This window comes from Capricornis sumatraensis, chromosome 11 (assembly GCF_032405125.1).
Source record: "Capricornis sumatraensis isolate serow.1 chromosome 11, serow.2, whole genome shotgun sequence".
Taxonomy (NCBI): Eukaryota; Metazoa; Chordata; class Mammalia; order Artiodactyla; family Bovidae; genus Capricornis; species Capricornis sumatraensis.
In genome coordinates this window covers 58509898-58534074 of record NC_091079.1, presented here as the reverse complement: position 1 = coordinate 58534074, position 24177 = coordinate 58509898, and positions in this window count along the sequence as shown.

Sequence of the window (24177 nt, the reverse complement as noted above, 5' to 3'; positions counted from 1 at the left end):
TGGAGCCCCCCCTCAAAAAAAAATATCTGACACTGTTTCCACTGTTTCCCCATCTATTTCCCATGAAGTGATGGGAAAGACCTGCCCTATCTAAAGACCTGCCCTATCAATTTCCCAGGACCACAAAGTACATCATTTCTGCTCTCCATCCTGAACTCCTTCAGGGGGTGATGGAGACAGCAGCTGCAGCAGGACATGATTTAATCCTTGAAGAGGTAGATTGCAAGCACCCATGGCAAGGGCCAGTGTGTAGCTGACAATGCTCAAGAAGCAATAACTTATTCTGTATTTCTGGCATTTTATCTGTTTTTAGAAATCTCTCTTTCAACAGCATAAATACTCATCATACTTCTTTTTATATTTGTTGTGTCCTTGAGTATTTATATTTATTAATTTCTCTACTATATGGTGAGGTGTTATCATTATTATCACATAATAAGCTGCTTTAAAATTTTATATTGAGTTTTATTTTACTATTTCTCAAAACTATTTTTGAATATCTGATTTTTACTTAGACTACAGTATAATACATCTGAGGAAAGCTAATTATTTTAATGAGAGGCAAAAAAAAATATACTAAATTTCTTGGAAATATTTGAATTGTGTATAGGAGTACATTTCCCTAACTTCCTATTTCTTCTCTCCTTTTTTTGACCAATGTTCAATTATCTCTTTATTCTAAGGACCTACAGTTTAATGATAATTGAGTTATCTTAGATAAGATAATGGAAAAGGAAATGGCAACCCACTCCAGTGTTCTTGCCTGGAGAATCCTAGGGACTGGGGAGCCTGGTGGGCTGCCGTCTATGGGATCTCACAGAGTCGGACACTACTGAAGAGACTTAGCAGTAGCGGATAAGATAAACCACTCCCTAGGATTCAATATATTTTCTGTTCTTGGCATCCTAATTTAAGCCCACAGCAGAAGAGGCAATAGTTTTCCTTGGTTATGCAAAGTTTTAGCCTAGAGGAAAAAGTAAAGAAAGTACGAATAATACCTGAATGTTGAAAAGTAGTTTCTGTTTCTTCAGGATTCTGGTTAATCCATACCAGTTTTCAAGTGCTTATTACTGAATTTAAATACAGTTGGGAGAGATATCCCTTTGAGATGAGATGTAGCCATTGGTTCCTATTCCAAAAGGATTCTATTCCTTCAAGAGGAATCAACTACAGTGCAATTGATTTCTTTCCTATATTCTAATCTGCTCCTGTCAATAAGTTAAACATGGTTGCTTTGGCAGCATATATACTAAAATTGGAATAATGCAGAGAAGATTAGCATGCACATTCTGCTGAGATAAGTCAGACAAAGTAAAATAAGTACTGTATGATGTCACTTGCTTCCCAGGTAGCTCAGGTGGTAAAGAATCTGCCTGTAATGCAGGAGACCCTGGTTCAATCCTTGGGTTGAGGAGATCCCCCAGATAAGGAAATGGCAAGCCCCTCCAGTATTCTTACCTGGAGAATTCCATGGAAAGAGGAGCCTGTTGGGCTAAAGTCCATGGGGTTGCAGAGTTGGACATAACTGAGTGACTCCCACACACATGCATACACTCACACACACAAACACAAGATGTCACTTACATGAGACATAAGAAAGTCAAACTTATAAAAACATAGAGTGAAACAATGTTTAGCAGAGGATGGAGGAGGGGGAATATAAAACTGATGTACTTTAAGGGTACAAACTTGGCAACAAGTAGTAAATAAGCTGTAGAGGTCTTCCTAAACTCTTGTATTCCTACTTGCTAAAGTCCTGAATTAAGTGTAGAATCTGACTCCAGTGAGAACAGCTCCAATCAGTATTGCTGAAAAAATAAAATTTACGACTTTGGCAATTTCACCCCTCTGTTTCTGTCTGATGTACTTCTCTAATTTCATCAGGATCTTAAAGTCATCTAAGTTTTGTGTTCAGTTCAGTTCAGTCACTCAGTCGTGTCCAACTCTTTGTGACCCCATGAATCGCAGCACGCCAGGCCTCCCTGTCCATCACCATCTCTAGGAGTTCACTCAGACTCACGTCCATTGAGTCTGTGATGCCATCCAGCCATCTCATCCTCTGTCGTCCCCTTCTCCTCCTGCCCCCAATCCCTCCCAGCATCAGAGTCTTTTCCAATGAGTCAACTCTTCGCATCAGGTGGCCAAAGTACTGGAGCTTCAGCTTTAGCATCATTCCTTCCAAAGAAATCCCAGGGCAGATCTTCCTCAGAATGGACTGGTTGGATCTCCTTGCAGTCCAAGGGACCCCAAGAGTCTTCTCCAACACCACAGTTCAAAAGCATCAATTCTTCGGCTCTCAGCCTTCCTCACAGTCCAACTCTCACATCCATATATGACTACTGGAAAAACCATAGCCTTGACTAGACGGACCTTAGTCGGCAAAGTAATGTCTCTGCTTTTGAATATACTATCTAGGTTGGTCATAACTTTTCTTCCAAGGAGTAAGTGTCTTTGAATTTCATGGCTGCAGTCACCATCTGCAGTGATTTTGGAGCCCCCCAAAATAAAGTCTGACACTGTTTCTACTGTTTCCCCATCTATTTCCCATGAAGTGATGGGACCAGATGCCATGATCTTCGTTTTCTGAATGTTGAGCTTTAAGCTAACTTTTTCACTCTCTTCTTTCACTTTCATCAGGAGCCTTTTTAGCTCCTCTTCTCTTTCTGCCGTAAGGGTGGTGTCATCTGCGCATCTGAGGTTATTGATATTTCTCCCTGCAATGTTGATTCCAGCTTGTGTTTCTTCCAGTCCAGCGTTTCTCATGATGTACTCTGCATAGAAGTTAAATAAGCAGGGTGACAATATACAGCCTTGACGTACTCCTTTTCCTATTTGGAACCAGTCTGTTGTTCCATGTCCAGTTCTAACTGTTGCTTCCTGACCTGCATACAGATTTCTCAAGAGGCAGCTTAGGTGGTCTGGTATTCCCATCTCTGTCAGAATTTTCCACAGTTTATTGTGATCCACACAGTTTTGTGTTACTCTTTGTATTAATTTTCTCCCATTCCTGACCTCTTTAAATGTCTGTAATTGTTTTAGGAAAAGGGATGTGTCCCTATTCTCACTTTCATCATATTTACTATCTGCAAAATTCCACTCTAAAGTTTCTTCATTTATCTCTTGTGATATTTACCAGTCTAAGACCTTAACGTTTCCAAAGGTAACAAAAACTTCTCTTTTAAAAATTAGTGCTTCCTTCTTAGAGTAGGAGATTTCTACAATATTGCTTTTATTTGATATTTGCATTTTGCTAATATGGAGTGATAGTGACAATGAAAGGGGCACTTCTACTATGATCTCTGTTTCCTGATGCAATGCTTGTTGCTTCTTTCTCTTTTTATTTATTTTTATTTTTTTAATTTTTGATATGGACCGTCTTCCTACTTCCTTTCAGTGCAGTTCAGCTGGACTTGTCAATTAACCTTTCTTGCTACTGGTGCTAAATAACTGGACTCAACTAATTCAAATGTTTTGTTTCCCTTTCCCCCCTTTCCCAAATCCCGTTTGAAATGCAGTAATAAAGCATAATATTTAAAGTTGGCTCCATTCCTCACTGATTTGTTTTTCGTCAGAATCCAGGACAATCTTATGAATAATTATTTTAATATTGTATGAATACTAAAAGCTCTGGCAACTCCTTAGAGAATCAACTCTACTCAAAACTTTGGGAGAAAATTATTTAGTATTTAAAAAAAATAACATTGACTTATTATGGGGAATGTCATAAAATTATTTTAAAGGGTAAAGATGAGGCTTTAAAGGAATTTTATGGCTACATTTTAGCAGTTTTGATCTAAGCTCAACAAATGAATGAAAGTTTGCATCCATACTTCTCTGTCTTTATTGACAGATACTGCTAAGAAGTACTGACCCAAATGTTTTGAAATAGTTATATCAAATAAGTATTTTCATTGCCCCTGAGCAAGCAAAGATGCTTCAGAATGAGACACTAACTTAATTAGGTTAAAATATATACAAACGCACATAGACATTAAAAATTCAAGTTTTCAAAAAACATTTAACTACATTAGAAAAGTTCATGGACTTTTTTATTAAGTGAAAAATAAAGCTGGCTATGAAGCTTATTGATGATGGGAATTCAACTTTTGGTTGCAAAATACATATATTTTATTATGTGTGTATTAGCTGCTCAGTCATGTCCAAACTTTGCGATCCAATGGACTTTCACTGACCAGGCTCCTCTGTTCTGGAATTCTCCAGGCAAGAGTGCTGGAGTAAGTTGCTATTTCCTTCTCCAGGGGAACTTCCCATCCTAGGGATCGAATCCAGGTCTCCTGCATTGCAGGCAAATTCTTTATCATCTGAGCTGCCACTATACATAGAAACTAAATGCAAATGAACACAACACATAATCATGTTGAATGTCAAATGCTCTGTTATGTTGCTGGGATTTGGTGATTTTCATTTTCTTGTTTATATTTCTCTCTATTTTTATCAATAATTAAACATTCTATAATCAGAACAAATCTGTTTTAGTATTCAATAAAAACTTTCATATTCTATTATATGTTCTTTTAGAATAGTGATTATATCCTATTTAACTTTGAGTCACTTGAATGAAAGCTGAAAGCACCTACAGCACACAGCTGATTCTCTACATTAACATAACTCTACTCCACCATTAGGCTGTCTTCACCAATATCACTTTATTATTCCATTGTCTTCATCAACCAACATACGTTTACTATTCCAGGAAACTCTTGACCGGGAAGATAAGTTGAAAATAATTGTTCATTTAGAAGCTTCCAGGAAAAATCGTTTAAATGAACATCAAGCCATCAAGACTTTTCAATACATAGCATTATGTGACTATTTAGCCTTCTAGTCTCTTCTCTTTGTACACCCTCACCTCAAGACCCTCCCTTTGCAGTGTCCACCACTATTATATCATAATTGTTTTTCAGTGCTAGTCACCCCTACTCCCATCACCCCCACATTGAAAGAGCTTCCATAAACTGACTCCAAAATCTCATAAATATCCTAACTTTTCCTTCTTTCTTCTCTGAGGCAAGGAAATCTCTGTTAGAGTAGTGTCCTCACTTATAATGTAAGAATAAACTTACTTTTATTTTTCAACAGGTTTGTCTGGTGAAGTTCCTTTTAGGGAAGTGAAGTTTCTTTTAGATGACAAAAGTGTGAGAGCCTTATACTGTAACAGGTGTTCAGTAAGTACATATTGAAAAATATTCAAATGTAATTCACTAAATTAAGGTCAGAGTCTTTGTATCCTTAGAGATACACTTAGAGATACTCAATCCACTTTGTTATTGTGGACTCCTGTGATTCAATCCACTTTGAAGACAAACATAAATTGCACCATACTTACCTTTTGGTGTCAATGGGCACATTTCATTAGAGAAATTTAATTTATACGTTGATATTTGCTCTCATTTCAAAAGCATACTTCAGTAATATTGTTCAGTATGAGAAAATATTTTCCATACTGTTTTTTTCTTTACTTCCCATTGAAAATGTAATATTTAGTTATGATTTGTTGTGTTCAGTTGCTCAGTTGTGTCCGACTCTTTACAACCCCATGGACTGCAGCACACCAGGCTTCCCTGTCCTTCACTGTCTCCCAGAGTTTGCTCAAACAGTGTCCATTGAACTGGTAATGCCATCCATCCATCTCATCCTCTGTTGTCCCCTTCTCCTCTTGTCTTCAATATTTCCCAGCATCAGCGTCTTTTCCAATGAGTCTGCTCTTCGCATCAGGGGGCCAAACTATTGGAGCTTTAGCTTCAGCATCAGTCCTACCAATGAATATTCAGGACTGATTTCCTTTAGGATTGAATGGTTTGATCTCCTTGCAGTCCAAGGGACTCTCAAGAGTCTTCTCCAGTGCAACATTTGAAAGCATCAATTCTTTGGTGCTCAGCCTTCTTTACTGTCTAACTCTCAGACCCATGCATGAGTACTAGAAAAACTATAGCTTTGGCTATACGGACCTTTGTCGGCCAAGTGACGTCTTTGCTTTTTAATACCCTGTCTAGGTCTGTCATAGCTTTTCTTCCGAAGAGTGTCTTTTAATTTTAGCTATGATGGATTAATGTAATTAATTAATTTTTTATCTGAGTTTTCTTGTAGACCTAAGTTTCGAAATATTAGCCTAGTAACAGAATTCATTAGCACTATTAAGAAATGCAGTGGGTGCTGGATTTCTGGAGGTATGTTTATAATCATTATTCCTTGGCTTTCAGAAGGTAAGTCTTCTCCTTTCTTTGCCAGTTTAGAGCTGAAGAACTTAAGAATATAATAATCAGCACAGACTTGTGCCAAGTCACTTCAAAGGGAAAGTGTATAACAGCATTCCCTTTAGAAAGTATTGACATATGTAAAGACAGAATGCTTTAATAGATAATGGTTGTGGTGAATTCCTATTATGAAAGCAGAGACAGAGGACACTACTAGAGACAATTGGGCTTACCTGGGCAAAGCACTTTTAGGTTCTGAGGCACTATCATAGTTAGTGTGATCAAACTTTAATGTACATACACATCATTTGAAAATCATAGAAAAATTCAGACTCTTGTTTGAAGGTCTAGAATGAGACTTGAAATTCTATATATTAAAAAACTGCCAGGTTATGCTAGCACATTTTGAAGAGTAAAGATTTAACTGAAAGAAACTATGGCAAGTGGACTTGTCTTGTTTATCTCTGCTTTTTCGATTTTACATCTATCCAATCACCTTCTGATTGTAACATGGCTTCTTTTTTGGTTTATCTAAATAAGAATATCATTAATCTCAAGGTTGTACTTCTAACTGTAAAGTAATATGTGAGCGTTTTAAATTTATGACTTATTTCTGTGATTCATTAACATGTGTTTACATCTATGACATGAAATTAACACAAATGATAATAGTTGATATTTATTGAGTACTTACTCCGTGACAGTTGTTATGGTGCTCTATATACACAGTACAACCTAATCTTATCCTCACAATAGTCCTACAAGTTCCTATTTTGAGCATCACTTCACACATAAGATTTAGGCTTGGGAAGTTGAAGTAATTTGCCTTAAGAAAAAACAGCTAATAAACAGCAGAACCAGGATTGAAACTGAGGCAGTGTGCCCTGTGGTAAACAGAGTAATGGTCTCCAGAGATATCCACTTCCTGATCCCCTGAACCAGTGAAGAGGATACTTTACATGCTAAAAAGGACTTTGAGGGGATGACTACATTAAAGACCTTGACATGGGGCAATCATCTTGGATTATCTAGGTGGACTCAATGTAATCACAAAGTATTTATGGAAAAAAGAGACAGAGAGTAATACTGGAATCAGGAAAGTGAGATATGATGATAGAAATAGTTGGGATGATGTGAGCTGAAGATGAAGGAAGGGGCTATGATCCAAGGAATGCGGGTGGTTTCTAGAAATTGGGAAAGGTATGTAAACAGATTGTCTTCCAATGTCTCCGGAAGGAATATAGCTCTATGAAAACCTTGATTTTAGGGTTATATCCTGATTTTGAACACAAAATAAATTTGTGTTCATATAAGCCACCAAGTTTGTGCTGATTTGTCATAACAGCGATAGGTAGTTAAGAAAGGCCCTGAACCTCAGGCTCTTCAATCAGATATTATGGCTTCAGAATAAGAAAAAGGCAGAGAAAACAGAAAGGAGGAACTGAAGGCAGATTTTAGAAAAAAGAAGCAATAAAACTAGTGACCAATGAGGAATAACTATTTATTTAGCAACTGCTTTGTATACAGCACAGTGCTTGACTTTTATAGATGATATCTTGTCTGGCTTTATGACAATCTTCTGCCATCTTTTGTTTTATTTTTAATTGGAGGATAATTCTATTTAGATCAATTCATTCTGCCTTCAGCTGAGTGACATGGATTACACTAAATGATGAAAGCACAAGGGAGAGAGCAAAAATCAGGGAGCTGAGCATGGGAACCTGGAGCCACCACTGACTAATGCATGGCTGTGGTCAGGTTATTAATCTTCTAAACACTTCAGGGTCCCTCTTTGGTAAAGAGAAACACTATTAATTATATCTCTATTATAACATTATGATAATTAAATAAGAAAATTTCCTAAAACATATAGAATGCTTAGAGAGCATAACAAAACACTATATAAATATTTGTAAATAAATTGACAATTTTCAGCTCTGAGCAACTATAGAAGCAGTCCAATGTTCTGAGCTAGAAGTATATGCCTAAAGTTTAGAGAAAAACAAGGGAGTTCAAAACAATAAGAAGTTGTTTTAACTTTAAAGTTCATTGTAGTCTTTCCTAGCTGATCTTTTAAAGATGTGTTTAAAATGTTAAGTGGGAGGGGAAAATTTGGAATCCTAAATCACTGAATGTTTGTAAATTATTCTCTCATCTGTGCATCCTTAGATATGACATCCTGTCTTTGTATAAAATTTAATTATATTTACTATTTGTTTACTGTAATATTCTGACCTTTCTGATGGGTAATATCTTTTAATACAAAGAAAGAAATTTATTGTCTTTCCTAGGTTTTTGGTTGTCTTATCCCCTTTCCATACAACGGCAATTAATGATCTAAAGCTAGCACTGTTCTCCAAATATTTCAAGTTCAGATTGTCCCCTCATCCTTCATTTCACCACTAACCATTTTCATTAGCCTCCAATTTGGAGTAAATTTGTCCAAAAATTTCTGTTTTTAACTTTCCAATCATTTTGCTAATAATAATCCATGATTGTTTCCAGCTTAATTTTTTACTTCAGTCTCAATTATGAATTACTCTTCCATTTAGTTGGAGATCACTTGAGACTTATTAGTTAATGATTGGGCTCTCTTTGCATTCAGTAGTACTTTAGATTTTTACCTTTTATTTGACAATATTGATTAAATCCAATCCCTGCAACGTTTATTGAAGACCTCTTCAGAACTAGATGTAGTGCTAGGTTCAGAGGTGGATGTAAAAGGATGATCAAAACATCTTTTGTCTAAAGGAGTGTACCGTCTGATCAGGGAGAATGATAGGTACATAAATAGCTTTTTGAAGAGATTAGTTTGGAATCTATACAACTGACAAAAGATGGCATATAGCTTCCTTGAATCCCATGCCCTGATTTACTGCAATCACTACTCTTGGCTTCTCCTGTCTCTTGGTGACAATTAGATCTAATGGCCTCATTTTTATGTGGAGGATCAGAAGCTGAGCAAAGGATAAAATATTTTAAACCTTTCTATAAAATGTTGTTTTTCTTCATATGCTACTGAATTTCCTGTAATTGTTCATTTCCCTTTACTTTCTAAGAGAGCTTATAATATGTATCATGTAAAGATCTTTGTAATAATGCACTTTTGAATTAGTTACCCATACTTCTAGAATATTAGAAATATATGAATTCTTTAAAGAAAAAACTCTGAGTCTGTGCTCCCACAGAATTACTCCTAGTCAGTTGAGGAATGTGGGTTTTATTTTAGGTTAATGCATGTTTTGTATTTTCATAAAGTTTATAATAATTGAATTTGCTTTCTCAGTGTTATTCTTAGATTCCAAAAATTTGAAATCTGGTTTTAAATAAGAAACTTGGTGAATGCACTTAAGAATTTCTAGATTTAATTGATTCATTTTTACTTACTTCCTTAGTGTAGAATTCCAAGTAGCAGCATGTGAATGAGAGCTGCTCATGTTATTCCTTAAAACTCACTGTACAGTTTTGGTAGGAAAAAAATCCCATGCTGAACAATAGAGCTAATACTGAATTTCCCTTCTACCACTGAAGAACAATATGTGCTTAATATTCATGTCTGCTAAGTGACAATATAGATATGTTTAAATTATACAAATCATTAAGGTAATAAAAACCCTATTTACTTCAGAAAATTTGCTTTAGCCCCAACTATAAATACAAAAGTTTCTTTTTCCTTTTCTATTCTTAAAAATGTGGTTTCCTTGCTACCACCTCTTATATCACCAGACTAAAGAAAATTGTACCACCAGCTAATGACCCGAGTATTCCCATTAATTAGGAGAATTTTGAAGAAGAGCAAAAAGAAATAGTGAAGTACAAAAAGATATTAAAATGATTAGATGTTTTGTTGACAGTTCTTCAAATGCCATAATTAATTCCCAGGAGGCTTAGTGATAAAGAATCTGCCTGCCAGTGCAGGAGATGCAGGAGACTCAGGTTCAATCCCTCAGTTGGGAAGATCCCTTGGAGAGGAAATGACAACCCACTCCTGTATTCTTGCCTGAAAAATCCCATGGACAGTAGAGCCTGGCTGGCTACAGTCAATGGTGTCATAAAGAGTCAGAAATGACTGAGCAACAGAACACACACACATTTTAGCTCTTGGTGCTATCCTCAAAATGTTTTGAAATCACCCTGAAAAGAGATTGCTACCTTTTTCATATTCTTTGCAACTTCCTGTGGTCCCAACAAAACAGACAGGCAGCTAGTTGCAGAGGTTTAACCTCCACCCACTGACCCCTTCACCCCATTCCAGCTTTGATAATGGAATGTCACTAACAGCACATCATTCTTCTTCTTCTATCCCTCCCTGATTCTCCTGAAGGAAAAGATTAGTTCCACTCATAAAAGTGTAAGGATTTGTGCTGTTTTTGGTTTCATGTGATTACATCATCAGTTAGTCAACAGCCAAAAGTCAATAAATATTTACTGAACACATATTACATGGTAGGCACATTGCCACTTAATATCAATGCAGATTAGATTCCAACAGTTATGGGTTTCTTGGCTATACAAATCAGGCACAAAGAAATAAATAAATGCAGCATTTCTATAGAAATATTCATTTATATCCTCTTATTTAATGGGATTTAATGGTATCTGAGGCTATCCTGAGAAAAAGAATTTAAACCTAGTTTATTATTAAAGATGAGTAAAAACAGGCCTGATGGATTGTGGGAGCTGGTGCACTGAGCGCAGGTGGCTGCGACCTGGCACACTGAATCGGGCGTCCGAGGTCAGGGGTGGCCGGCAGGAGACACCCTGCATCCGAGGTCGGGGTGGCGGCTGGGAGGAGCTATCCTGCGTCTGAGGTCAGGGGCGGCGGGAGGAGACAGCCCGCATCCAAGGTCAGGGGTGGCCTGGAGAAGCCACCTCGTGCCCGAGGCCAGGGGCGGTGACCCTGAGGAGCCACCCCGAGCCCGAGGCAAGGGCCGGCGGCTGGGAGGAGCAACCCAAGGAGCCTTGGCTGCAGGCGCAGGAGGGCCTAGAGGAGCTATCCCACCTTGAAGGTCAGGAACAGCAGCAGTAAGGAGATGCCCCTTGTCCAAGGTAAGGAGCAATGGCTGTGCTTTGCTGAAGAGATATCCCACACCCAAGGTAAGAGAAACCCAAGTAAGATGGTAGGTGTTGCATGAGGGCATCAGAGGGCAGACACACTGAAACCATACTCACAGAAAACTAGTCAATCTAATCACACTAGGACCACAGCCTTGTCTAACTCAATGAAACCAAGCCATGCCTGTGGGGCAACCCAAGACGGGCGGGTCATGGTGGAGAGATCTGACAGAATGTGGTCCACTGGAGAAGGGAATGGCAAGCCACTTCAGTATTCTTGCCTTGAGAACCCCATGAACAGTATGAAAAGGCAGAATGATAGGATACCAAAAGAGGAACTCCCCAGGTCATTAGGTGCCCAATATGCTACTGGAGATCAGTGGAGAAATAAATCCAGAAAGAATGAAGGGATGGAGCCAAAGCAAAAACAACACCCAGTTGTGGATGTGACTGGTGATAGAAGCAAGATCCGATGCTGTAAAGAGCAATATTGCATAGGAACCTGGAATGTCAGGTCCATGAATCAAGGCAAATTGGAAGTGTTCAAACAAGAGATGAACGTTGGCGAGGGTGAACGTCGACATTCTAGGAATCAGTGAACTAAAATGGACTGGAATGGGTGAATTTAACTCAGATGACCATAATATCTACTACTGTGGGCAGGAATCCCTCAGAAGAAATGGAGTTGCCATCATGGTCAACAAAAGAGTCTGAAATGCAGTACTTGGATGCAGTCTCAAAAACGACAGAATAATCTCTGTTCGTCTCCAAGGCAAACCATCCAATATCACAGTTATCCAAGTCTATGCCCCAACGAGTAACACTGAAGAAGCTGAAGTTGAACAGTTCTATGAAGACCTCCAAGAACTTTTAGAACTAACACCCAAAAAAGATGTCCTTTTATTATAGGGGACTGGAATGCTAAAGTAGGAAATCAAGAAACATCGAGAGTAACAGGCAAATTTGGCCTTGGAATGTGGAATGAAGCAGGGCAAAGACTAATAGAGTTTTGCCAAGAAAATGCACTGGTCATAGCAAACACCCTCTTCCAACAACACGAGAGAAGACTCTATACCTGGACAACACCAGATGGTCAACACTGAAATCAGATTGATTATATTCTCTGGAGCCAAAGATGGAGAAGCTCTATATAGTCAACAAAAACAAGACCAGGTGCTGACTGTGGCTCAGATCATGAACTCCTTATTACCCAATTCAGACTGAAATTGAAGAAAGTAGGGAAAACTGCTAGACCATTCAGGTATGACCTAAATCAAATTCCTTATGATTATACAGTGGAAGTGAGAAATAGACTTAAGGGCCTAGATCTGATAGATAGAGTGCCTGATGAACTATGGAATGAGGTTCATGACAAGGTACAGAAGAAAGGGATCAAGACCATCTGCATGGAAAAGAAATGCAAAAAAGCAAAATGGCTGTCTGGGGAGACCTTACAAATAGCTGTGAAAAGAAGAGAGTGAAAAGCAAAGGAGAAAAGGAAAGATATAAGCATCTGAATGCAGAGTTCCAAAGGATAGCAAGAAGAGATAAGAAAGCCTTCTTCAGTGATCAATGCAAAGAAATAGAGGAAAACAACAGAATGGGAAAGACTAGAGATCTCTTCAAGAAAATTAGAGATAGCAAGGGAACATTTCATGCAAAGATGGGCTCAATAAAGGACAGAAATGGTATGGACCTAACAGAAGCAGAAGATATTAAGAAGAGGTGGCAAGAATATACGGAAGAACTGTACAAAAAAGATCTTCATGACCCAGATAATCATGATGATGTGATCACTAATCTAGAGCCAGACATCCTAGAATGTGAAGTCAAGTGGGCCTTAGAAAGCATCACTACGGACAAAGCTAGTGGACGTGATGGAATTCCAGTTGAGCTATTTCAAATCCTGAAAGATGATGCTGTGAAAGTGCTGCACTCAATATGCAAGCAAATCTGGAAAACTCAGCAGTGGCCACATGACTGGAAAAGGTCAGTTATCATTCCAGTGCCAAAGAAAGGCAATGCAAAAGAATGCTCAAACTACCACACAGTTGCACTCATCTCACATGCTAGTAAAGTAATGCTCAAAATTCTCCAAGCCAGGCTTCAGCAATACGTGAACCGTGAACTTCCTGATGTTCAAGCTGGTTTTAGAAAAGGCAGAGGAACCAGAGATCAAGTTGCCAACATCTGCTGGATCATGGAAAAAGCAAGAGAGTTCCAGAAAAACATCTATTTCTGTTTTATTGATATGCCAAAGCCTTTGACTGTGTGGATCACAATAAACTGTGGAACATTCTGAAAGAGATGGGAATACCAGACCACCTAACCTGCCTCTGGAGAAATCTGTATCCAGGTCAGGAAGCAACAGTTAGAACTGGACATGGAACAACAGACTGGTTCCAAATAGGAAAAGGAGTACGTCAAGGCTGTATATTGTCACCCTGCTTATTTAACTTATATGCAGAGTACATCATGAGAAACGCTGGACTGGAAGAAACACAAGCTGGAATCAACATTGCCAGGAGAAATATCAATAACCTCAGATATGCAGATGACACCAACCTTATGGCAGAAAGTGAAGAGGAACTAAAAAGCCTCTTGATGAAAGTGAAAGAGGAGAGTAAAAAAGTTGGCTTAAAGCTCAACATTCAAAAAACAAAGATCCTGGCATCTGGTCCCATCACTTCATGGGAAATAGATGGGGAAACAGTGGGAACAGTTTTATTTTGGGGGGCTCCAAAATCACTGCAGATGGTGACTGCAGCCATGAAATTGAAAGACGCTTACTCCTTGGAAGAGAAGTTATGACCAACCTACATAGCATTTTCTAAAGCAGAGACATTACTTTGCCGACTAAGGTCTCTCTAGTCAAGGCTACGGTTTTTCCTGAGGTCATGTATGGATGTAAGAGTTGGACTGTGAAGAAGGCTGAGCGCTGAAGAATTGATGCTTTTGAACTGTGGTGTTGGAGAAGATTCTTTTTTTTTTAAATTGACTGATGGTTTTTTTTTTTTTTAATTTTTATTTTTACTTTATTTTACTTTACAATACTGTATTGGTTTTGCCATACATTGAATGGAGAAGATGCTTGAGAGTCCCTTGGACTGTAAGGCGATCCAACCAGTCCATTCTGAAGGAGATCAGCCCTGGGATTTCTTTGGAAGGAATGATGCTGAGGCTGAAACTCCAGTACTCTGGCCACCTCATGCAAAGAGTTGACTCATTGGAAAAGACTCTGATGCTGGGAGGGATTGGGGGCAGGAGGAGAAGGGGATGACAGAGGATGAGATGGCTGGATGGCATCACTGACTCGATGAAGGTAAGTCTGAGTGAACTCCGGGAGTTGGTGATGGACAGGGTGGCCTGGCGTGCTGCAATTCATGGGGTTGCAAAGAGTCAGACACGACTGAATGACTGAACTGAACTGAACTAGTACATGTCAGATAACATTAGCAAATAAAAGGTCTTGACTCTCAAATATCAGAGAAGAGAGACCCCATTCCTCTATGACTCTGGTAAAGAATCTCCTCTTCTATCACCAAGAGAGTTTGACTTTCAAAGATTCCATTCTCTGAGAACAACCTATTATTTTCATTCTTTGATCTGGTTTGGTCCTACAAGTGGTTTATCCTACCACTTTTTATTATCTCTCATCAACTCATACGTCTTCTTTTCCTCACCCAACTTTACAATCATTGACTTTTATTAAACAAAATAGTAGGTGCATTCAGTTCAGTTCAGTTCAGTTGCTCAGTCATGAATACTGGAGTGGGTTGCCATTTCCTTCTCTAAACACTAGGTAATCTTAGAAAAATTCTATATCTCAAAAATTCCACTCCACATGAAATATAGATTTTAATATATGACTCATTTAATTTAATTTATTTAATCAAGATATTCAGGAGGAGGGCAAAGGAGAAGGGAACAACATAGGATGAGATGGTTGGATGGCATCACCTACTCAGTGGACATGGGTTTGGGTGGATTCTGGGAGTTGGTGATGGACAGGGAGGCCTGGTGTGCTGCGGTTCATGGAGTCGCAAAGTGTTGGACACGACTGAGTGACTAGAGTGAACTGAACTGATGCGGAGAACTGACTCATTGGAAAAGCCCCTGATGCTGGGAAAGACTGAAGGAAGGAGGAGAAGGGGACGACAGAGGATGAGATGGATCGATGGCATCACTAACTCAATGGAAATGAGTTTGTGCAAGCTCCAGGAGATGATAAAGGACAGGGAAGCATGGTGTACTGCTGTCCGTGGGGTTACAAAGAGTTGGACACGACTGAGCAACTCAACAACAACCATTTAATTTAGTATAAGGCTGTACCTGTCTACCATCTTATCCACAGCACCTAGTGTGATATCTGACACATAATTGGTACACTGTTATTACTTGCTGAATACATAAGTAGATGAACACATATAAAAAGTATTTGAGAACACAGATTTGTAAAAACCTAAATTTAATAAAAAATTATCTAAAACTATAAATATTTCTGGTTTTATGAATGAAAAAAAGACATTTAGACTGTTCTAAAAGTTAATTCTTATACATTTCCATCAAAGTAACTAGAAAATAATAAATATCATGAAATGTGCTGGTTAGATGAAATTTGTAGTTGTCCTATCAAGTATGCTGTGTTATGAACCTATTATTATTTTTGGTAACTCTACAACTGATGGTGTACATTCAAGTACCTGTGATTGTGCAGTCACCCATGTAGCTTCTTGTGACTGTATCAAGTATTATATTAGTTCTTTTGGTTCAGTCTAAGTTCCCTGGATTTTGAGAGGTAAAACAAAAAACATAATTTTTAGTTTAAATAGAAAAATTTTAAAAGACACTCTTATGCTGTGTCATCAGAATAAAAACTGTCCATTCAACTTCTACCTTCAATATTTTCTCTCAGCTCTGAAAAAAGGTGAAAATGAAAATGTTAGTCACTCAGTCGTGTCTGACCCTTTGCGATCTTGTGGACTGTGTAGCCTGCCAGGCTCCTCTCTCCATGGAATTTCCCAGGCAATAATGCTGGAGTGGGTAGTCATTGTTTTCTCCAAGGGATCTTCCTGATCCATGGATTAAACCTGTGTCTCCTGCATTGAAGACAGATTCTTTACAATCTGAGCCACTGGAGAAGCCACAAACTGTATTGCTGAGAATCTATGTACTTTTCTAAAGCAGCAGCTTATTATTCAAATATATTATCTGAATTTATTAGTATTATTTCCTTGAGATCATACAAATCTTAGTGTTATAATACATATTTGATGTTCATTTTGTCTAGCCTCTGATTATTGGTGCTGACAGAATGAAGCAAGGAAAAGGCTAATAAGAGTTTTGCCAAGAAAACGCACTGGTCATAGCAAACACCCTCTTCCTACAACACAAGAGAAGACTCTACACATGGACTACACCAGATGGTCAACACCAAAATCAGAATGATTATGTTCTTTGCAGCCAAAGATGGAGAAGCTCTATACAGTCAGCAAAAACAAGACCGGGAGATGACTGTGGCTCAGATCATGAACTCTTTATTGCCAAATTCAGACTTAAATTGAAGAAAGTAGGGAATACCACTAGGCCATTCAGGTATGACCTAAATCAAATCCCTTATGATTATACAGTGGAAGTGAGAAATAGACTTAAGGGACTAGATCTGATAGATAGAGTGCCTGATGAACCATGGATGGAGGTTCATGACATTGTACAGGAGACAGGGATCAAGACCATCCACATGGAAAAGAAATGCAAAAAAGCAAAATGGCTGTCTGGGGAGCCATTATAAATAGCTGTGAAGAGAAGAGAAGTGAAAAGCAAAGGAGAAAAGGAAAGATATAAGCATCTGAATGCAGAGTTCCAAAGGATAGCAAGAAGAGATAAGAAAGCCTTCTTTAGCAATCAATGCAAAGAAATAGAGGAAAATAACAGAATGGGAAAGACTAGAGATCTCTTCAAGAAAATTAGAGATAGCAAGGGAACATTTCATGCAAAGATGGGCTCAATAAAGGACAGAAATGGTCTGGACCTAACAGAAGCAAAAGATATTAAAAAGGGGTGGCAAGAATAAACAGAAGAACTGTACAAAAAAAGATCTTCACGACCAAGATAATCACGATGGTGTGATCACTCACTTAGAGCCAGACATCCTGGAATGTGCAGTCGAGTGGGCCTTAGGAAGCATCACTATGAAAAAAGCCAATGAAGGTGTGGAATTCCAGTTGAGATATTTCAAATCCTGAAAGATGATGCTGTGAAAGTGCTGCACTCAATATGCCAGCAAGTTTGGAAAACTCAGCAGTGGCCACAGGACTGGAAAAGGTCAGTTTTCATTCCAGTGCCAAAGAAAGGCAATGCAAAAGAATGCTCAAACTACCACACAATTGCACTCATCTCACATGCTAGTAAAGTAATGCTCAAAATTCTCCAAGCCAGTCTTTAGCAATACATGAACCATGAACTTCCAGATATTCAAGGTGATTTTAGAAAAGGCAGTGGAACCAGAGATCAAATTGCCAACATCCACTGGATCATGGAAAAAGCAAGAGAGTTCCAGAAAAATATCTATTTCTGCTTCATTGACTATGCAAAAGCCTTTGACTGTGTGGATCACAATAAACTGTGGAAAATTCTAAGAAAACTAAGATCATGGCATCTGGTCCCATCACTTCATGGTAAATAGATGGGGGAACTTGAAACAATGTCAGACTTTAATTTTGGGGGCTCCAAAATCACTGCAGATGGTGATTGCAACCATGTGGGTTCTTTTCTAAATACTGAGAAAGAGGAAAGCTGGACATACCACATTTCCTGACTTCAAAAGATACTACATAGCTGCATAAATAAAAATATATGATGCTGGTGCAAAAAGGAACATGTAGACCAATTGAACAGAATAGAAAACTCAGAAATGAACCCACACTTACACTAGCAATTACTCTCTGGAAAAGGAGTAAGAATATACAGAGGGGTAGATAGCCCCTTCATTTAATTGTTTTGGGTAAACTGAACAGCTATATGCAAAAGAATCAAACTGCACTACTCTCTCATATGCACAAAAATAAGTTAGAAATTGATTAAAGACAAATATAAGGCTGGAAACCATAGAACTTTTAGAAGAAAACATAGGCAGTGGGTTCTTTAACATCCATCTGAGTAATATTATTTTTTTGGATTTGTCTCCTCAGGCAAAGAAAACAAAAGAAATGTAAACCAATGGGACTATATCACACTGAAAACCTAATTAGAAAATAGTTATGCACCTCTATGTTCATTGCACCATATTTACAGTAGCTAAGATATGGAAGCAGCCTGCTGTCCATCAGCAGGTGAATAGATAAAGAAGATATGGTACATATACACAGTGGAATATTATTCAGCCATAAAAAAGAATGAAATCTTTCTACTGTGGCAACATTGGTGGATCTAGAGGATATTATACTAAGTAAAATATGTCAGATAAAGGCAAATTCCATATGATTTTGCTTATATTTCCTAAAAAGCAAAGCAAATGGACAGATATAACAGCAAAAAGTCTTACAGACTCAGAGAACAATTGGATGGATGTCAGAAGGGAAGGAGGGTGAGGGAGGGAAAGAAATAGGTAACAGAGATTAAGAGGTACAAACATTAAGTTGCAAAATGAACGAGTCATGGGTATGAAATGAACAGTATAGGGAAAATAGTCAATAACTATACAACATCTTTTATGGTGACATATTGTAATTATACTTATTCTGATGATCATTTTGAAATGTTTAGAAATATAAAATAACTATATTGCAAAACATGAGCTAACCTAGAGTTATAGATTAATCATATATCAAAACAACTCATACAAAGAGATCAGATTTGTGGTTACCATAGGCAGTGAGTGAGCTGGATGGAAAAATATAACTTCCAGTTGTATGATAAGTACTTAAGTTGTAATATGCAACATGGTAAATATAATTAATGCTGTTATGTGCTACATATGGAAGTTGTTAAGAGAGTAAATCCCAAGAGTCTTCATCACAAGGAAAAATATTTTTTTCTATTTCTTTAATCTTGTATCTATGAGATGATGGCTGGGGAAGGGAATGGTAACCCACTCCAGGATTCTTGCTTGGAGCATTCCATGGACAGAGGAGCCTGGTGGGCTATCATCCATGGAATCACAAAGAGTCAAACACAACTAAGTGACTAACACACACACACACATGAAAGGATGAATGTTCACTAATCTTGTGATAATCATTTCATGCTGTATGTAAGTCAAATCATGCTGTATGTTAATTATATCTCAATAAAACTGGAAAAAAATCACAATGGTTTCTGTCTAGCAATCTTTATATGTAATTTTTAGGTTCCCCAAAGCCTGATACTTAATAAGTTTACAATAAATATATAATGAATGGCTGAATTAACATAATCACAATCTTCAAAGAATACATGCAATACTTTATTATCATAAATTCCAATTCTTTTGAAATAGATTTATTGATATCAACTAAGGGGTTCAGTGATATTCTTGGCATTTCTTTTTTCCAATCACTATTTTTCATCTCTGTTCTGTCAATCACTTTTTTCTACCCCTTAATGGTTTGGAACCGTTTTTTTTTTAAATCAAACTCTTTGATTAAAATTCAGTCTGACTTGGATAAAACTCCTGTATTCTGACTGAATCAGAGTTAACAACCATTCTCTTCCCCACTAGGTAAATTCATGGCTGGAATGGAGGTCCTTCTGCTTCCTAGTTCTCACATTCCTTGAAAGTGAAAGTCATTCAGTTCTGTCTATTTGCAACTGCATAGACTGTCCATGGAATTCTCCAGGCCAGAATACTGGAGTGGGTAGTCTTTCCCCTCTCCGGGGGATCTTCCCAACCCTGGGATCACACCCAGGTCTCCTGCATTGCAGGCAGATTCCTTACCAGCTGAGCCACAAGGGAAGCCCAAGAACACTGGAGTGGGTAGCCTATCCCTGCTCCAGGGGATCTTCCTGACCCAGGAATAGAACTGGGATCTCCCACATTGCAGGCAGATTCTTTACCAACTGAGCTATCAGGGAAGGCCCCACACATTCCTTGACTCATTAGTATTTTCCATGGTGGACCATGCCTTCCTTCTTAAAACAATTTCTTCACTTGACTTGGATGCTGCATTCTCTTGGGTTTGCCTTTCTCCACTGACTGTACCTACTCAGTTGCCATTACCTAATCCAGTTCTTTTGCTGCTCTCGCTGTGGTCCATGGGGTCGCTAAGAATTGAGGACATGACTGAGTGACTTCCTTTTCACTTTTCACTTTCAGGCATTGAAGAAGGAAATGGCAACCTACTCCAGTGTTCTTGCCTGGAGAATCCCAGGGAGGGGGGATCCTGGTGAGCTGCCGCCTTTGGGGTCGCACAGAGTCGGACATGACTGAAGTGACTTAGCAGCAGCAGCAACAATGGAGTACTACAGGGCTTTGCCTTCAGTTTTCTTCTCTTTTCTCACATTTCCTTTCAAGATAACTTCACCCTAGCATAACATTAAGTGCCATCCATATGCATATGTTAATCATTCATATGCATATGTCTGTCACTTAGTCTTGTTTGACTCTTTAAGACCCCATGGACTGTAGCCCAACAGGCTCCTCTGTCCATGAGATTTCTCCAGGCAAGACTGCTGGAGTGAGTTGCCATTTCTTTCTCCAGGGACTCTTCCAGACACAGAGATTGAACTTGGGTCTCCTGTATTGCAGGCAGATTCTTGACCCTCTAAAACAGAAGGGAACAGCAAAATATGTTTCTTCCTATCGTCCTTATTTCCAGAGTTATTTAACTATCTCATATCTAATCACTCATGTTTCAAACTTCAGTGACAAAGACAGAACTCTTAAATTTCCTTCTTCTTTTCTTCATCCTCACCTCAGGAAATGACCTCTGTTCATCCACATGATGAGGCCAAAAATTGGGAGTCAACCCTGACTTCACTCGTTTCTTTACATCCCAAACTAGTAAAATATTCTGTCTTAAACTAGTGTAACATTGAAGGCTTGCTCCATCTTTCAGTTCAGTTCAGTTCAGTTCAGTCGCTCCGTCGTGTCCAACTTTCGGCAACTCCATGATCCATCTTTAGCCTACTCATATTCCAGAGTACTTTCCTGTCCCCAAAGGACTGAGACTGAAGTTACACTTTCCAATGAAAATGGACCCCTTTGAAGCTGTTTCTCAAATGTGAATTTGTTTTTAAAATTATATATACTTGCTCAAAATTTGAAAGGCAGAAGTAAGGTAGAGACTATCTTCTTGAATCTTAGATTTTATTTTTCCTTCAGTTCAGTTCAGTTCAGTCACTCAGTCGTGTCCAACTCTTTGAGATCCCATGAACTGCAGCATGCAGGCCTCCCCGTCAATCACCAACTCCTTGAGTTTAGCCAAACTCACGTCCATCTAGTCGGTGATGCCATCCAGCCATCTCATCCTCTCTCGTCCCATTCTCCTCCTGCCCACAATTCCTCTCAGCATCTGAGTCTTTTTCAATGAGTCAACTCTTCGCATGTTTTGACCAAAGTACTGGAGTTTCAGCTTCAGCATAAGTCCTTCCAATGAAAACCCAGGATGGATCTCCTTTAGGATGGACTGGTTGGATCTCCTTGCAGTCCAAGGGACTCTCAAGAGTCTTCTCCAACACCACAGTTCAAAAGCATCAACTCTTCGGTGCTCAGCTTTCTTCACAGTCCAACTCTCATATCCATACATGTCCACTGGAAAAACCATAGCCTTGACTAGACAGACCTTTGTTGGCAAAGTAATGTCTCTGCTTTTGAAAATGCTATCTAGGTTGGTCATAACTTTTCTTCCAAGGAGTAAGCGTCTTTTAATTTCATGGCTGCGGTCACCATCTGCAGTGATTTTGGAGCCCAGAAAACTAAAGTCAGCCACTGTTTCCCTATCTATTTGCCATGAAGTGATAGGACTGGATGCCATGATCTTTGTTTTCTGAATGTTGAGCTTTAAGCCAACTTTTTCACTCTCCTCTTTCACTTTAATCAAGAGGCTTTTTCGTTCCTCTTCACTTTCTGTCATAAGGGTCATGTCATCTGCATATCTGAAGTTATTGATATTTCTCCTGGCAATCTTGATTCCAGCTTGTGCTTCATCCAGGCTAGCATTTTTCATGATGTACTCTGCATATAAGTTAATTAAGTAGGGTGACAATATACAGCCTTGACATACTCTTTTTCCTATTTGGAACTAGTCAGTTGTTCCATATCCTGTTCTAACTGTTTCTTCCTGACTTGTATACAGGTTTCTCAAGTGGTGGGTCAGATAGTCTGGTATTTTATTCCCATCTCTTTCAGAATTTTCCACAGTTTATTCTGATCCACACAGTCAAAGGCTTTGGCATAGTCAATAAAGCTTGCTTACTAGGTATTCAGTATGTACTTACACTGCCTACACACGTTTGAATGTTAGGTTTATGGGTCAAAATAGTCTTAAAATGCAACTTAAAAAAATTTTTAATACTAGTTTTTTTTTTCTTTTTTATGGCTGATTCATGTTGATGTATGACAGAAACCATCACAATATTGTAAAGTAATTATCCTCCAAATAAAAATAAAATAAACACATCTTTTGATGTGGAGAGGACCTACTCTCAGACTGTTGGCTTCACACACACACCTCATTCAGCTTCATAACTAGCATCTTCTTGAGCTCAGCACAATGATGCAAACACACCTTGTGGAGCCTGATTCCATCACTCTTATTAAAGTCATTAAGGGCTTTGGGGTGGGGAAATGGCAGGGGGGAGTATGGAGGAGACTTTTAGAGTAAAGGCTGCAAGATCAAGCCCAAGACAACTACTTTACTTGGAAAATGAGAAACACTCTAAGGTGTAAACACATAATGTACACTTTCAAATATCCAGAGATAGTTATTGCTACTGTGTGAGAAGGAAATAATATATTATGAAAAACATTGTGATCTTAACTAGAGAAAGAGAAGGGCTATCTAAGTCCTTGGCTTTAGTTGAACTTTATTTTGTTTTATACTTTTTTTTTACATGATTACTACAGAAACATTTCAACTAAAAAGACTATTGCCATTCAGGAGACATTCCTTTTGTTATTTTTATTGATGTTGTTTCATTGAACAACAAAACTTCAAGACTTTGTATATTTATTCAGTATGTAAATGTAGTTAACTCACACCAGGAAGAAAAACATATATAACAGATATTAATATGTAACAATGATTAAAATAACAAGAATTTCTGTTAATTAAAGTATTTTGACAGAATAAATTTATGTTCCAAAGTCAGTCACCTTAACGTTTATCTCCCAGATCAAAATGTTTATTATGCTTTTAAAAACACTATGTATGTATGTGCCCTAAACAGTAGGAATATAAGCATCACTGTTTAGTTTATATTATAATATTATTAAATTCTCAATGAGTTCCAGTAAACAATGAAAATTGCTCTTTAAATTATTGTGCTAAAGAACTGTTTAGCATCATGTGGGTTAAAAATCAAACAGTTGTTTTCAGCTGACATTCTCCAGTGTTCAAACAGGCAAAACTACATAACCATTTCCCGCAGATCAGTTATGCCATTATTTGAGCCAGTGGTGAGCTGTTATGATACTGAACTATTTAAAATCAATTAACAAACAGGTGCCAAAATGAAACTATTTCATGGTTAGCTAACAATTGGGGAAATTACTAGGAAAATACTTTTTAAGATTTAGACCTTAGTTGCATCAATAACTGTAAGAAAAATGTTCTTCCTTTTTCACCACCAATGACTGAAATTAGCTGAAGACTGGAAGCTTTAAATTAAAGGCCAACTGAGACCACTTGATTATAGATGCTGCTTCTTAAACTTAGGTGAAAATACTGTGTGTCAATTGGAAGAATTTTATAATTAAATTTATTTTGAA